This window comes from Triticum aestivum, chromosome 5D (genome assembly GCF_018294505.1).
Source record: "Triticum aestivum cultivar Chinese Spring chromosome 5D, IWGSC CS RefSeq v2.1, whole genome shotgun sequence".
NCBI lineage: Eukaryota > Viridiplantae > Streptophyta > Magnoliopsida > Poales > Poaceae > Triticum > Triticum aestivum.
The window spans coordinates 464942496-464959348 of NC_057808.1; the positions used below are offsets into that span (position 1 = coordinate 464942496).

Sequence of the window (16853 nt, forward strand, 5' to 3'; positions counted from 1 at the left end):
GAAAAGCAAAAACAAAAGGGCAAAAAAAAGAAATCATTTATAGCCTACTATAAGCTAGCGATCAGAGACACGCCGCTAAAAAGATGGCAATAAAACGCAAAAACTAACAAATCGATGTGGTAGAGCTACTTTATTTTCACTGATATACATCTGATCGCTAGCTTTTCCTGAAAAAAAAAATCTGATCGCTAGCTTCGAGTAGTGACACAACACAACTTATCAAGGTGCTTGCTGCTTCTCCTTGCGTCGCCATCCGATCTAATATGATATATCGATCTACCGTACACGCACAGGGAGAGAGACATGTAGCAAGAAGGAATCTTGGGCTGGCTGATGCACACCGTAAAAAGCTAGCCTCCTGCGTACACACTACGAGCTGTCGGGGGTATAGGCTGGCCCACCGAGGCGGACGTGAGCGCGAGACTGGTTCGGACAAACAAGATAAACAATAAGGAGATAGGGCTGACGTCATACTTAGATGTGAGATATTATCTCACATCTAGATGTAACATAGACGGATCCATTTTATTAACATTCAGATCAACCAATTGAAACATCCCAATTGGGTCTAACTTGATTCAATTTGTGACCAAGAACAACAGAACGATGTAAACTAACAAACACGGTGCACAACAGGTCCGATCAAAATAATATAACCGTCTCAAACTCATATAACTACTGTTGATATGATTCATCACAAATTCAGAGTAGTAGATATTGTTCCATTAATATTCAGATCAACCAGCAAAAGTAGCACCACGGGAACATCATCTTACAACCAACCACGACTACACACGAACCATCATCCGTCCAACGATTTCCATCAAGCACTACTAATACTAGTACTGTATATATCTAGATAGGCAGGCAGATCCACGGCGGGGATCAACAGCGGTCACCAGGAGGGGAGGCGGGCGAACCTAAGAGGAGGTGAACTTGGTGACGGCCTTTGGTGCCCTCGGAGACGGCGTGCTTGGCGAGCTCCCCGGGGAGGACGAGGCGGACGGAGGTCTGGATCTCGCGGGAGGTGATGGTGGGCTTCTTGTTGTAGCGCGCGAGCTTGGCGGCCTCGCCGGCGAGCTTCTCGAAGATGTCATTGATGAAGGAGTTCATGATGGACATGGCCTTGGAGGAGATGCCGATGTCGGGGTGCACCTGCTTGAGCACCTTGAAGATGTAGATCTTGTACGTCTCCACGCTTTTCTTGCTCTTCTTCTTGGCCTTCTTGTCGCCGTCCTTGGCCGAGGTCTTGCCCGCTGCGGGGAGACGCTTCTCGGCCATGGGCTTCTTCCCGGCGGGCGCCTTCTCAGCCTTCTCCGCCGCGGGCTCCTCCTCCACGGGCTTCTTCGCCGCCGGCTTCTTCTCCGCCTTGGGCGCCATGGGGTGGGGTAGGTGGGTGGGGATTGGGCTTGAGGTTGAGTGCGGGAGGAGATTGGGGAATTTGGGCTGCGGTGGGGAGAGGAGGAGGGGGCGGTGGATTTATAGCTGGTTTTTGGATGGACGGGCGGGATGCGTTGGGGCGTGGATCGGCGGGGATGGCGGGATTGTGGGCGGGATCGGAAAAGGAAAATGAATTGTTGGCGGGACGATCGGAAAAGAAATGCAAAATGGATGAGCAAATGTTCGGGGTGCGCACAGTGTCTCATCACAGTAGAAAAGTGCGTAGCATCAAACAAATTTACACATTTCAATGATATCCGAATGAAATCTCAATATAAATTCAACATACGAATATATAAATGGCTTTCTGAAGATGAAATAAAGGTCTCCCCGCCTAGCCCCGTTCCAGTGGTGCGTCTAGCATCGTTGGTGGGCGTGTGGAGGTGTGTCTCCGGCGGATCTATCTTTGGTGGATTTGCTCGGATCTCGTTGGTGTTCGTCTACGTTCGTGTGTCTTCGGATTGGATCCTTCCAATCTATGTTATTCTTCATCTGCGGCGATTGTTGTTCTGGTGCGCTGGTCCTATGGGGCCTTAGCACGACGACTTCCCGACTGTCTACTACAAGTTGTGCCCGACTCTGACGATGGAGGGGCGATGAGGGCGGCGCGCCTTCGGCTTGCTTCAGTGCTTGTAGTCGTTGCTAGGTGGTCTACGGATCTGGATGTAATTTTTATTATTTTTGGTATTCGCTGTACTGCCATGATTGAAGATGAATAGATCGGAAGATTTCCCGAAAAAATGTTCAAATTTAATTAATTATTACAACACCAAATTGTTCGAATCTCACACGAATAGAGATGCATACAGATGGGGATCTATCTCCCCCCATAGAGTTGCCACCAATGCTCAATACGATCATGCTGGAGTTGGTTGTGTGCATCACAGTTCTCGATCTCCCGGTAGGTCTCAAGAAATGCGGTGATCTCATCTGCGTCCCTGACAGGCTTCACACGGCTACCAGCATTATCATGATTGTACTCCAAGTCCAAATCCCTCTCATCCGCGATGATCATGTTGTGTAAAATTACACAAGCAGTCATGATGTTTCACAGGAATTTTTTACCCCAGAAACGAGCAGGACCTCGAACAATGGCAACCGAGCTTGCAACACACCAAATGCCCTCCCAATATCCTTTCGGCAAGCTTCTTGTACTTCGGCAAAAAATGTGTTTCTTGATTTTGGGGTCACTTATGGTCTTATCCAAAGTTGACCATGATGGATAAATACCGTCGGCAAGATAGTACCCCATGGTATAGTCATGGCCATTGACTGTATAGTTGCAAGGCGATGCTTTGCCACTAGCTAGCTCAACAAATAAATGAGATCGCTGCAAAACGTTGATATCATTGAGAGACCCCAGAAAACCAAAGAAACAATGCCAAATCCAAAGATCATGTGAAGCAACGGCTTCAAGCATGACGGTTCGTTTACGTTTGTGGCCGGTGTATTGCCCTGTCCAAGCCACCGGGCAGCTCTTCCACCTCCAATGCATGCAATCAATACTACCTAGCATGCCCGGCCATCCCCTTGCTGTGATAATTGCCATGAGCTTCTTTGTGTCTTCTTCGTTTGGAGCTCGAAGATACTCTGGGCCAAAAACCCGGATTATTGTCTTCGCAAAGACATTGACACTTTTGATGGTGGTATCTTCGCCAATGCGAAGATATTCATCCGCATAGTCGGTCGGAACACCATAAGCAATCACTCTCATCGCCGCCGACATTTTTTGATATGCACTAAAACCAATCAAATCGACGACATTCCTACGCCGGGCGAAGAAACGACAATTTTGCTCACAAGCCTTGACGGTGCGGAAGAAAATTGAATGCGCATTTAATATCGCCTACGAAAGAGGTGAGCCGGATATGTCGGTACCTCGGCGAAGTAGTCCTTCATGAGCATCTTGTCGCCGAGAGCTTGGTTGCAGTGAATGCATAGCCGGCCGACCGTCGATCTGTGCCGCTTTTTCTTTGGCCCCGCCTCGAATTCATCGATGAGGTGCAACAACACTAGGTTGTCGTCATCGTCATCGAGGATTGAATCTTCTATGTATGAATCATTGGACAAAGACGACGAGGACGAACTCCAATCCATCTACGAAATGCACACAAACCGGCATGAGTGTCACCTGAACCTACTCCACGCCAAAATCGCCCCTTTCTTCTTCCCACCGCCCCTTTCTTCTCCCTGCCGGCCGAAGCAACGCTGTGCCGCCCTCTTCCCCCGACGTGTGCCACTCACAATCGCCGGGACCAATTGGATCCGCAAGCTACGAGCCCGCGCGCTAAGCTCCCGGGCGGATCCATGGCGCCGACGGCGGACGTGAGTCGCGGACGCAAATGGTCACCCCCGCCGCCGATAATTTTTTATCCATGGCGTCTCCAACCCATCTATATTTTTTTATTGTTTCATGCTATTATATTATCAATCGCGAATACTTTTTATACAATTTTATATCATTTTGGTGGGCTAACCTATTAACTCAGTGCCTAGTGCCAATTGTTGTTTTCTGCTTGTTTTTGGTTTTTCCAGGAAATCTGTACCAAACGAAGTCCAAATGCTACGGAACTTTTTAAAGATTTTTTTCTGGACAAAAGAGACCTTAGAAGCTTTGGGAGGAGTCCATATGATAGATGAGGAGACGGCAAGGCAACAGGATGCGCCTAGTGGGGTAGGCATGCCATGTTACCTTATGGGCCCCACGTGGCTCTGTCTGACCTAGTTCCACTTCTATAAATTCTCAAATATTGGGAAACCCCCAGAGAGCCGCCCGAAACAATTTTTCTGTCGTCGCAAGCTTTTGTTCTTCCGTGATCCCATCTGGAGGCCTTTTCCTGTACTTTGCCAGAGGGAGGATCGATCACGGAGGGCTTCTGCATCAACATTGCTGCCCTTTCGATGATTTGTGAGTAGTTCACCACAGACCTGCGGATCCATAGCTAGTAGCTAGATGGCTTCTTCTCTCTCTTTGATCTTCAATACAATGTTCTCCTCGATCTTCTTGGAGTTTATCCGATGTAATCTTCTTTTGCGGTGTGTTTGTTGGGGTCCGATGAATTATGGGTTTATGATCAAATTATTCATTGAAATTAATTGGGTCTTTTATAAACTTTATTATGCATGATTGTTATAGCTTTGTATTTCTCTCTGATCTATCCATTTGGTTTGGCCAACTATATTGATTTATCTTCAGCGGGAGAGGTGCTTTGTAATGGGTTCAATCTTGCGGTGTCCTCACCTAGTGACAGAAGGGGTAGCGAGGCAAGTATTTGGATTGCCATTAAGGGTAAAGTGTCGGGGTTTAATCATAGTGCTTGAGTTTACTTTGTCTACATCATGTCATCTTACTTAAAGCGTCACTTCGTTTGTCATGAACTTAATACCCTAGATGCATGCTGGATAGCGGTCGATGGGTGGAGTAATAGTAGTAGATGCAGGCAGGATTCGGTCTACTTGTCACGGACGTGATGCCTATATACATGATCATTGCCATGAATATGTCATAATTATACTTATCAGCTACTCCCTCCGTCCCAAAATTCTTGTCTTAGATTTGTCTAGATACGGATGTATCTCCGTATTTAGACAAATCTAAGACAAGAATTTTGGGACGGAGGGAATACTATATTGTTTCACCCTTCCTCTTCGGGGAAAATCCCAAAGCAACTCACAAGTAGCAGACCTCCGTATTGCAAGTTTCTCCTTTGTTATTGTTCCGGGTTGTTTTTCCGCCAGGTATTCTAGATCACCAAGTTCTTCGTGGCTCCCCGAAGGCTTCACACCAAGCACCTTATCATCCAACCTTCCCCGAGTAAACGTCCTTTCAGTGAGGTCTACTATGATTGGTCGTCCAATGAGGAGGATGCTATAGAGCAGGAGGAAGCTAAGGAGGCTACCAGTGGCAAGTGATACGTCCATTTTGCATCATGTTTTCCTACTGTTATTTTCAATGTTTTTATGCATAATAATGCTATATGGAGTAATTCTAATGCCTTTTCTCTCATAATATGAAGGTTTACACAAAGAGGGGGGTGCCGGCAGCTGGAATTTTGGACTTGAAAAAGCTACGCCAGAGTTACCTATTTTGCACGTCTCCAAATGAGCTGAAAATTTACGGAGAATTATTTTGGAATATATAAAAAATACTGGAGGAAATAACTACCGGAGGGGGGCCACCTGGTGAGCACAAGACACCATGGTGCGCCAGGCCCTCCAGGCGCGCCCTGACAGGTATATGTGAAGCCTATATTTACAAGAAAGTGAGTGGGAGCACTACAGCCTTTCTGATAAGTATATGTGAATGACATATTATTGATCAGAAATGATGTAGAATTTTCTGGAAAGCATAAAGGAGTGTTTGAAAGGAAGAAAGACCTTGGTGAAGCTACTTACATATTGAGCATCAAGATCTATAGAGATAGATCAAGTCGCTTGATAAGATTTTTCAATGAATACGTACCTTGACAAGATTTTGAAGTACTTCAAAATGGAACAGTCAAAGAAGGAGTTCTTGCCTGTGTTGCAAGGTGTGAAGTTGAGTAAGACTCAAAACCCGACCACGGCAGAAAATAGAAATAGAATGAAGGTCATTCCCTATGCCTCAGTCATAGGTTCTATAAAGTATGCTATGCTGTGTACCAGACCTATTGTGTACCTCGCCATAAGTTTGGCAAGAGGGTACAATAGTGATCCAGGAGTGGATCACTGGACAACGGTCAAAATTATCCTTAGTGGAATAAGGATATGTTTCTCGGTTATGGAGGTGATAAAGAGTTCGTCGTAAAGAGCTATGTCAATGCAAGCTTTGACACCGATCTGGATGACTCTGAGTCTTGATCTAGATACATATTGAAAGTGAGAGCAATTAGCTAGAGTAGCTTCGTGCAGAGCATTGTAAACATAGAAATTTGCAAAATACATACGGCTCTGAATGTGGCAGATCCGTTGACTAAATTTATCACACAAGCAAAACATGATCACACCTTAGTGCTCTTGGGTGTTAATCACATAGCGATGTGAACTAGATTATTGACTCTAGTAAACCCTTTGAGTGTTGGTCACGTGGCGATGTAACTATGGGTGTTAATCACATGGTGATGTGAACTATTGGTGTTAAATCACATGGCGATGTGAACTAGATTATTGACTCTAGTGCAAGTGGGAGACTGAAGGAAATATGCCCTAGAGGCAATAATAAAGTTATTATTTTATTTCCTTATATCATGAAAATGTTTATTATTCATGCTAGAATTGCATTAACCGGAAACTTGATGCATGTGTGAATACATAGACAAAACAAAGTGTCCCTAGTATGCCTCTACTAGACTAGCTCGTTAATCAAAGGTGGTTAAGTTTCCTGACCATAGACATGTGTTGTCATTTGATGAACGGGGTCACATCATTAGGAGAATGATGTGATGGACAAGACCCATCCGTTAGCTTATCATAAATGACCGTTTAGTTTTATTGCTATTGCTTTCTTCATGACTTATACATGTTCCTCTGACTATGAGATTATGAAACTCCCGAATACCGGAGGAACACCTTGTGTGCTATCAAACATCACAACGTAACTGGCTGATTATAAAGATGCTCTACAGGTGTCTCCGAAGGTGTTTGTTGGGTTGGCATAGATCAAGATTAGGATTTGTCACTCTGTGTATCGGAGAGGTATCTCTGGGCCCTCTCGGTAATGCACATCACTATAAGCCTTGCAAGCAATGTGACTAATGAGTTAGTTACGGGATGATGCATTACGGAACAAGTAAAGAGACTTGCCGGTAACGAGATTTAACTAGGTATGGTGATACCGACGATCGAATCTCGGGCAAGTAACATACCGATGACAAAGGGAACAACACTTCTATTTTTTTACAAAAACACAAAAACACTTCTATGCCTTTGCCTCTCGTTTTCATCTCCCCCGCTTCTATTTTTTACAAAAACACAAAAATATTTTTATTTTCTCATTTGCTTGCTTTATCGCTATGTCTCAAGAAAACACTAAGTTGTGTGATTTTTCAAATACTAATAATAATGATTTTATTAGTACTCCAATTGCTCCTCCCACCACTAGTGCGGAGTCATGTGATTCTAATGCCGTTTTGCTAAATCTTGTTATGAAAGAACAATTTTCTGGTAGTCCTAATGAAGATGTTGCATCCCATCTTAATACTTTCGTTGAATTATGCGATATGCAAAAGAAAAAAAGATGTGGATAACGATATTATTAGATTGAATGTTCTCAGTATGAGATCATGCTAAAACTTGGTTTTCATCCTTGCTTCGAAATAGTATTCCTTGGGATAAGTGTACGGATGCTTTTATTGCCAAGTATTTTCCACCCACAAAAGTTATTTCTCTAAGTGTCGGCGTTCTGGGAACCAGGGTACCCAGACTTGCCTGCCTGCAGCCCACGACTGGGCTCCATCGACGGCCTGGTACGACCCATCTTCAGCACCCTCAAGACAAGACCCTCGCGACGCGGATGATGCCAAGACCTCCGGAGGGAGCGGCCTCCTCAGGCTGGCTCCTGAGGAGCAGAGATTCCTATGCAAGCGCCCATCTCATGAGGTTCGGGTGACGCAAGCCATGACGACCAAGGCCAGGCGGGCGCAGAGCAGCAGGTTTCGTCTTTGGTGCTAAGGAGGCAAGCGCAGGTGCGGAGTCCCGAGGAATCAGCCACAGGTTTCCATTCCCGTGCAACAAGACCAAGACCGCCAGGACGGATGTCATCGCCGAGCCCACCACGACGTCACGAACAGAAGCTTTGCAGGCGAAGACTACCTTTCGTCAGGATAAGATATACTACCTGTCCCCCTTCAAAATTGGCCACTGTGGGATCCCTTCCCGCCTTCGTTCGGAGGAAGAGGACCAAGGCCACTATAAATATGGCTTAGCCACCACCAAAGGAGGGGACCGAAGATCAGGGATCCAACCCAAAACCTCGCTAGCTCACATCCACACAAGAACAGACCTCCTGAGGTTGTTCTTCCCCCCCTACTAGTTCATCCTCAGCCCCTCATGAGGCTAATCCACCACAAAGCAGGAGTAGGGTCTTACACCGCAAGGTGGCCCGAACCTGGGTAAACTGCTATGTCTCTTTCCTTTCCCGTTCATCGATCTAGGCCGTGAGAGCGACGAGTTGGTTGGCTCGAGAAGTTGAGTTCTTCGCACACGCCCCAGGGTTCGAACCTTTCTTGGGTCTGCGGAGCCCTGAATCCGACATTTGGCGCGCCAGGTATAGGGGCGGGCCATCGTTCAGGTACGTGACTTGCTTCTTGCTTTTGATTCCTGTAATCTTTGGTGGGGGCGCGCCAGCGCACCCACTGGGTGTAGTCCCCGAGTTCTGGGCCGGTTGATGAGCAGGCGGCCTGGAACTTCATAGTGGGTTCTGGGCTTCTGACTTACTTCTCTTTCTGTTGCTTTGTTGCAGGATTACCACAACATCTGCGCGACCACGTTCAATGCCAATGTCCGGGAGCTGGACCGACGGACCACCGACTTGACGGAAAGTCGGAGTAAGCACTCCATCTTCTCTCTCTGCGGGGGCGCGTCAGCGCACCTGCGGGCTATAGTCCCCGAGATGCGGGCCGACTGCGGAGCAGTCGGGTCAGATCTTCCGGCAATTGTTTTTCTTCCTTCTTGATTGTTGATATCTTTTCTTTCTTGTCCCTGTAGAAGCCAATGCCACCCTGCAGCAGCAACTGGGCGAAGCCAACACCGCGCTGCATGCCGAGGAGGATGAGTGCAACCGGGTGGCCCAGGAGCGCGACCGCCTGGTCAAGGAATTAGTGGACCAGGCGAAACTTCACAAGGCGGCCCTGAAGCAGGCGGAGGACAACGAAGCCAGGCTCCTAGCTGAGTTTGGGACCGAGCGCACAGGTTGGGCTGAGATGAAGGCGGCGCTGACTGCCGGTTATGGCAAGATTGAAGACATAGTCGATGGTGAGCTTTCTTCTCTTTCTCTCAGCTGTCGGCTGTTAACTGAGCCGGCCGCTAGCTTCTGATTTCTGACTTATTGCTTTGCTTGTGCAGACTTCTTCCCCGGCAATTCCATCGCCGCCAACCAGGCCACTGAGGCTCGTCGCGAGGAGCGAAGGGCGGAAGGCGCGGAGACTGCTGCCGACGCCCCTCGGACCCTTGGCGAGTAGCTCCTTAGTATGCAGGCTCATCTCCAGCCGGCCAACCGGATGCTCCGCCGGCTACAGCGTGCTGGGGCTCAGGCGATCTCCGCCCTCTGGCCAGACAGGCAAGCTCCACGCACCCCCAGTCGGACTACCGACTGGTTGGAAGTGGCTGCCGGCCGGCTTGAGGCATGGAAGGGCTCTACAGCCCGAGCGGGAGCGCGGCGGGCCTTGGAGTTCGCCAAGGCGTGGTATCCTGGGTTAGATCTAGCCCAATTGGCCATGTTTCGGCAGGAAGCCAGTGCCGAATTGGTGGCGGTGGAGCGCGACCTCACACTTCGTGCAGCCGCGATCGCTGAGTACACCAACACCGGTGTCTTCGTCCCTGAGCTAAACGAAAATGGCGGCGAGGCGCCGCCAGAATGGTTCGGACTGAACCCGGATGATGGCGAAGACTCGGTAGAGGTCATCACTTCAGCGACGAAGGGGAAGATGAGGAAGACGAGGATGATGAAGACGGCGCGCCGGAGGTCGGAGCGGACGGCCAGCCTCAGCTCGACCGCGCCTCCAGCAACGAGCCGCGTGCAAGCACGCCGAAGGCAACCAAGCCGAGACTCGCCAGCCAGCCACTCCACCAGCCGGCGCCCCCGACTCCGCCAACCTGCCGGACTCGCCTGCTACTCCTTTGGTCTAGGCCGCCAACTTATCATAGCTTTTCCTGCTTAGTAGTCTTCTCAACAAACTTTTGTTAAATTTGCACAATTCCACCCGCGGGGTGTATTCAAACTATGTTGAATGTTGGACGAGGGCCTCTTGGTCTGTAAATTATTTCCCGCACAAGCAGTGCTTTTACCGAGTTCCGACTTTTCTTGCTTTTTTGTTCCTTGGCCTTTTCCTTTGCCGCCCTCCCTTGGTTACCTACTTGCCACCGGACAGCCGCTCTGCGGACTGCGGCCTGGACAAGTACTTCACCATTTTGGGAGGACAAGTACTTTAGCCGATTAGTACGTTGCAAGCTAAGTGGGAAGCTGGCCGGACGGCTGTTCATCAGCCGGTCGGCGAGGCGAGGGGTCGGCTTGTCTTATGTCAATGTTTTGGTCCTTAGCCATTTTTCATGTGAGCACTTGTTTCTTGCCTCTAACTCTCGCCAAGCGAACAGTCGCTCTGCGAGCTGCGGCTTGTGGCGAGAGAGGGCTTAGGTGCCAGCACATTACTTGTCCGACTGCAGGAAACACTGACATAATACATGGCGGCAAGCCCCCGGGCCGACTGATCGAACCCGGTTTCAGGCGGAGGAAAGAAATAACACATTCATAGGCATTATACTTATCATATAGATAAAAGCGGGGTAGCCCTCGAGTGCTCCTCGAAGGACCCGAAGTCTTCGTACTTAATACAAAAGGTAGCATGGTACATACTGCATCAACTGTAAAATCTTCGAAGAAGATTTGCATTCCATGGGCGCTCTGTTTCCTTGCTGGAGTCGTCTCTCTTGCGCGCCCTAGGCTTCTGGGCATCGATCAGGTAGTAGGAGTCGTTGCCCAAGGCTTTGCTGATGATGAAAGGGCCTTCCCAAGGGGCCGAGAGCTTGTGCTAGCCGGCTGTTCGCTGGATCAGCCGGAGCACAAGGTCTCCCTCTTGTTAGGATCTTGGCTTGACCTTCCGACTGTGGTAGCGGCGTAGACTCTGCTGGTAGATGGTGGACCGACTGAGTGCCAACAGCCGGCCCTCTTCCAGCAGATCGACGCTGTCTTCTCGTGCTTCCTTTGCCTTCACCTCGGTGTACATGGTGACACGAGGTGAGTCAAACTCGATGTCAGTTGGGATGACGGCCTCGGCACCATACACGAGGAAGAAGGGTGTGAAGTCGGTTGATTTGTTCGGAGTGGTGCACAGACTCCAGAGGACGGCCGACGGCTCATCGAGCCAGCAGCCGGCCGACAGCTCATCGAGCCAGCAGCCGGCCGATCGCTCCAGAGGCTCGACCAGTCGGGGCTTGATTCCAGACAAAATGAGGCCGTTTGCTTGCTCAACCTGGCCGTTTGACTGTGGGTGGGCAACGGACGCTAAATCCAGTCGGATGCCCTGCGTCGCACAGAAACGGACCAAGGCGCCTTTGGCAAAATTTGTGCCATTGTCGGTGATGATGCTGTGAGGTACGCCGTACCGAGTGGTGATGTCTGCGATGAAAGTCATGCAGTCGGACCGTTCAACTTCTTGATTGGCTTTGCTTCAATCCACTTGGTGAATTTGTCCATGGCGACAAGCAGATGAGTCATGCCGCCGCATGCTATTTTGAACGGTCCCACCATGTCCAGTCCCCAAACGGCAAAAGGCCAGGAAAGGGGAATGGTCTTGAGTGCAGAAGCTGACAAATGTTGCTTGGAACTGAACTTCTGGCACCCCTTACATTTCTTGACCAAGTCTTTGGCGTCTTCCAGAGCAATCAGCCAGAAGAAACCATGGCGAAAAGCTTTGGCAACAAGTGATCTTGAGGCCGCGTGGTGGCCACACTCGCCTTGATGGATATCTTTGAGGATTGCTTGGCCCTTCTCTGGCTCTACGCAACGCTGGTATACACCAGTGGCACTGCGCCTCACGAGTTCCCTGTTGACGATGGTGTATGCTGCTGCCCGACGTTGCACCTGTCGGGCCGAGATCTCATCAGTTGGCAGCTCTTTGTTCACCAAAAAGTTGAGGATGGGCTGAGCCCATGATGGTGCTGTGATTTCCTCCACTGTCAGTACTGCCACTTGTATTGGGCTGGTTGAGTTGGGAGGTGGGCTGGAGTCGGCCGCCACTTGCTGTGTCGTTGAAGTCCCCGAGCCGACTGCTGCAGTCCCCGGGCCGGGATGTGAAGTCCCCGGGCCAGGTGCGACTGCTGCGGTCCCCGAGCCGCGTGCCGAAGTCCCCGAGCCGGCTGCTGCGGCCTTAGAGTCGGATCCGACTGTTTCAGGAGCAGCCGGCACGAAGATAGAATCTGATTCTGGCGAAGGCTTGATGGACGGCTTGAGGAGGCGCTGGAGGGACATGCCGGCTGGTATGGCTTGCCGGGTGGAGCCCATCCATGCCAAGGCATCTGCTTGCTTGTTGTCGTTTCATGGCACGTGAAGGAACTCGCACCCTTCAAAATATCCGCTGAGTTGCTGGACGAGGAAGCGGTAGCTTGCCATGTTTGCATCATTGGCGTCCTAGTCACAAGACGACTGTTGGACCACCAAGTCAGAGTCACCGTAGCACAGAATCCGGCGAATGCCGAGCTCTTTGGCAAGTCGGAGTCCGTGTACTAGTGCCTCATACTCGGCCACATTGTTGGAGGCGGCAAAATGGATTTGAAATGTCTATCTGAGCTTGTCACCTTTGGGAGAGGTGAGGACGATGCCGACTCCCAAACCGGTGTGCATCTTCGAACCATCAAAGTGCATCCGCCAATGGGTGGAGTCCGGCGCTGGCGGCAGGTACTGGGTCTCGGCCCAGTCAACGAGGAAGTCGGCCAGCGCTTGGGACTTGATGGTGGTGCGAGGTTGGTAGAAGATGGTGTAGGGGGCCAAATAGATGGTCATTTGGCCACTCGGCCTGAAGCATCTCGGCTGCCTATGATCTCAGCAAGCGGAGCAGTGCAAACAACCATGATGGGGTGCTCTTGAAAATAGGGCTTTAACTTCTTGGCGGTAAAGTGCAGGCCGTAGCACATCTTCTGGTAGTGGGGGTAGTTCTTCTTGGAAGCCGATGGCACTTCACTTAAGTAATACACCGGTCTCTGGACCGACAGAGCCTTGCTGTCTTCCTTGCGCTCAACTACTATGACTGTGCTGACCACCCGGCTGGTGGCGGCGATGTAGAGGAGCATGGGTTCCTTAGCAGCCGGCGCGTCCAGGACAGGCGGCGTGGTCAACATCTTCTTGAGCTGGAGAAAAGCCTCATCCGCCTTGTCATTCCACTCGAAGTGAGTGGTTTTCTTTAGGAGTTGGTACAGGGGAAGGGCCTTCTCGCCTAGCCGGCTGATGAAGCGGCTGATGGATGCCAAGCAGCCGGTAAACTTCTGGATGTCTCTTAGTCGGGTAGGCTTCTCCATCCTCTCGATGGCCTTGATCTTCACAGGGTTGCACTCAATGCCGCGTTCTGAGACCAGGAAGCCAAGGAGCTGGCCGGCTAGTACTCCGAACACGCACTTCTCTGGGTTGAGCTTGATCTGAAACCGGCGCAGATTTTCAAAAGTCTCCTTGAGATCTTCTAGGAGGGTCCCACGCTTCTCCGTCTTCACCACGACATCGTCCACATAGACATGGGCATTTTGGCCGAGCTGCTTGAGGAGGCACTTCTACATGCAGCGCTGAAACGTGGCGCCGACATTCCTCAAGCCGAACGTCATCGTCAAGTAGCAGAAGGCTCCCAATGGCGTGATGAAAGAGGTCTTCAACCTATCAGTCGGGTTCAACTTGATCTGGTGGTACCCTGACTATGCATCCAAAAAACTCAACAGCTCGCATCCGGCTGTGGAGTCTATCACTTGATCGATCCGTGGCAAGGCAAATGGATCTTTGGAGCAAGCTTTGTTGAGGCTGGTATAATCAATACACATGCGCCACTTGTTGTTCTTCTTCAGCACAAGGACTGGGTTGGCCAGCCAATCCGGATAGAATACTTCCATAATGAATCCGGCTGTTAGGAGCCGGGCTATCTCTTCACCGCCAATTCTTCTCTTCTCCTCTGACAGGCGGCGCAGGGGTTGCTTGACCGGCTTTGCATCAGGTCGAACGTGTAGCTTGTGCTCGGCGAGATCCGTCGGAACACCCGGCATGTCCTTAGGAGACCATGCAAAGATGTCCCGATTCTCATGAAGGAAATCGACGAGCTCGCTTTCCTATTTGCTGTCGAGGTTTGCACCTACGACAGCGTACCTCTCCGGGTGCTCTGGGTCCAATGGTATCTTCTTTGTCTCCTTGGCCGGCTTGAAGGAGCCTTCAGCTTCCGACTCCTTGGGATCAGGGGACATGTCCGGCTGCTTGCCAGCCATGGCCACAACCCGGTCAAGGAGTCGCTTCTCGGCAGCAATCACAAGGGACTCGGCCAGCCGACTGCTGGCAGCTGCACAGGCGGATGACTTCTTGTAATCTCCGGAGATGGTGATGATCCCTTTGGTGCTTGGCATCTTCATCTTAAGGTAAGCATAGTGCGGTACCGCCATGAATTTGGCCAAGGCAGGTCGGCCAAGCAGTGCATGGTAAGGGCTCTCGAGGTCAACTACTTCAAACCAGACGGGCTCTCGGAGGAAATGATCTTTGTCTCCAAAAAGGACATCTATCTTGATCTTGCCGATTGGTGAGTGCGAAAGGCTGGGCACTATGCCATGGAAGACAGTCCGACTGGGCTGGAGCTGCTTCTACTTGATGCCCAACTTCTCCATGGTATCGCGGTACAAGATGTTGATGCTGCTACCGCCATCTATCAGGACTCGGGAGAAACGAGCTGCTCGTCTTTCTGTAGCAAAGGTGGCATCCAACACCAGAGCGTAGGAACCCGGGGAAGGCATCACTTCCGGGTGGTCAGCTCGGCTCCAACTAATCGACTTCTTTGACCAGTGCATGAACTCTAGGGCTTCAGAAGCCACAGCATTCAGCTCTTGGGACTGCTGGCGTCGGTTGTGCTTGTCGTCAGCCACACTGGTGAAGATGACGTAGGCTCCTTGCTCTTCTGGGTACTCATTTTGAATAGTAGCAACTGGCCGGGCCGCCTGCTGCGGAGGAGGAGGCGGTGGCGGCTGGCCAGCAGGCGGAGGAGGCAGCAATCCTTCGCCCTTGGAGATTTGGGTGAGCCAGTGACACTTCCAAGTGGTGTGGTTGGACGGCTTCGCGCCGCTGTGGAACTTGCAGGGCGCATCAAGGGTTTGCTCATAGGAGAAGGCGGGCAACCAATTTGACTTGCTGCCCTTCTGTCGCTTGGGAGCAGGCTGCCCATCCGGCTGCTGGGCTTCGACTGTCGCCACCTGCCGAATGGTGGAAGCCGGCTGTGGCGCCTTGCACTTGTTGCCATTCTGCTGCTGCCGCCGGCTGGTGTCACCAGCCGGAGTCCGAGGGGCCTGAGGAGCCACTTTGCCGGAAGCATGAACTTGAATCTCCGTCTTCATGGAGGAGTCGGCCGTGGCATACTTGTTGGCTATGATCTGCAGCTCGTCGAGGGTTGCCGGCTCATCGCAGAGGAGTCGGTGCTTGAGCAGGGTGCCTTCTCTGCACCCGGCAGTGAAGTACTCGATAGCCTGCACCTCGTGCATGCCTTCGCAAGAGTTGCGTAGCTCGGCCCAACACGTGAGATAGTCGCGAGTCGATTCGTTGGGGCCTTGGACGCACAGGGAGAGCTGGCAGGGCTTGGGTGGCCGCTTGTATGTGCTGGTGAAGTTGTAGATGAAGGCTTCAGTGAAATCTACCCAGCTGTTGATGCTGCGGGGCTTCAGGCTGTTTAGCCATGTACGGGCGGTGCCCTGGACCATGAGCGGAACATATTTCACGGCAACGCGCTTGTTGCCGTTTGCTATGGTCACGGCCGTGGAGTAGTCGACCAGCCAGTCCTCCGGCTTCACAGACCCGTTGTACTTGGACGTGTCTCTTGGGAGCGTGAACCCTTTGGGGAAGGGTTCATCGCGGATTCTGGGGCCGAAGCAAGGCGGGCCCAGCGCGTCTTCTTCTTCTAGCGCCAGGGATCGATTGAGACGGTCGATCCGGTGGCGGGCATCATTCTCTCCGATTCCTTCTTGGGGGCCAAGCCGACCGCCGAGGCTCGGATGATCAACAGGCGGCGGGGAGACGCGCCTTTCTCTACGCTGAGGGGGCTGATAGTCGCACGGTCGTTCCACCGCTCGTGGGCGGCCGTCTTGGTCGCGCTCAATGGAGATGTGCGTCCGGCTGCGGCTTGCAGCCAGCTCCTTGTCTCGTCGTCCGCGGGCGCCGCCAGTTGGCGTCCGGGATGTCGCGCCTTGATCTCGGCGAGGAGGCGGGTCGTCGTTCCGCCGGTTGGGTGCTTCGGCGCGGCAGCCGGCTTCTTGCTGCTCGGCAGCCGCGTCAATGAGCCGCTGGACGCGCTCCGTCATGTGGCGATGCTCGTCGCCCTCGAGGTTGTCCAGCTCGTCTGCTACCGCCTGGGAAGCTCGTATGTTTTCCATGGGCGTGGCGTAGACAGGGCGGTCTGCCCCGAACATGCTGGCAATGGCCGCGCCGTGTTGCCGGACCGTGCCGATGCGCCTGGGCCTGCCAGGAGCCGGCGTGCCGCCAACAACGCGGTCCATCTCGC

The 16853-nt window shown here is 51.5% G+C and overlaps 1 pseudogene; it reads right to left on the reverse strand.

The window, feature by feature from the left end:
• Positions 1–905: 905 nt before the first annotated feature.
• LOC123125541 (histone H2B.1-like) lies at positions 906–1387 on the reverse strand (annotated as a pseudogene).
• Between the last annotated feature and the right edge of the window lie 15466 nt (positions 1388–16853).